This window comes from Octopus bimaculoides, chromosome 3 (assembly GCF_001194135.2).
Source record: "Octopus bimaculoides isolate UCB-OBI-ISO-001 chromosome 3, ASM119413v2, whole genome shotgun sequence".
In the NCBI taxonomy this organism is placed as follows: Eukaryota; Metazoa; Mollusca; class Cephalopoda; order Octopoda; family Octopodidae; genus Octopus; species Octopus bimaculoides.
Genome location: NC_068983.1, coordinates 9,801,620 through 9,802,105, shown reverse-complemented (window position 1 = coordinate 9,802,105; position 486 = coordinate 9,801,620).

Here is a 486-nt window from a genome sequence, read left to right as displayed (position 1 = left end):
ATATATATATATATATATATATATATATATATATATATATATACATATATATGTATGTATATGTGTGTGTGTGTGTGTGTGTGTAAACATCTGAGTGCATAATTGTGAAACTTCGCGCCCGTGTGTATATATAAGCTGCAGTATGTGTGAACATGTCGGCTTTTATATGATTATTAAGGTTTCCCTGAAGAATTCCTAATGTAGACACCCACTAACATATTATATGTATCGTCTAAGGCTTGGACTACTCACGTACACATACACACACACGGGCGCGAACGCGAGCACACAAAATCACGCACACACATACATACATACACGCATCTATGTAAATACATCTTACAATGAGTATTGAGTACTACTTCTTCCGTATCTTCACCGACGAGTATGTCTCTGCGTGTGTATGTGTATGACATGGTGTATGTGTGCGTGAGCATGTATGTGCATTGCATTTAAGTATATACATGTTTATATATATATATATAT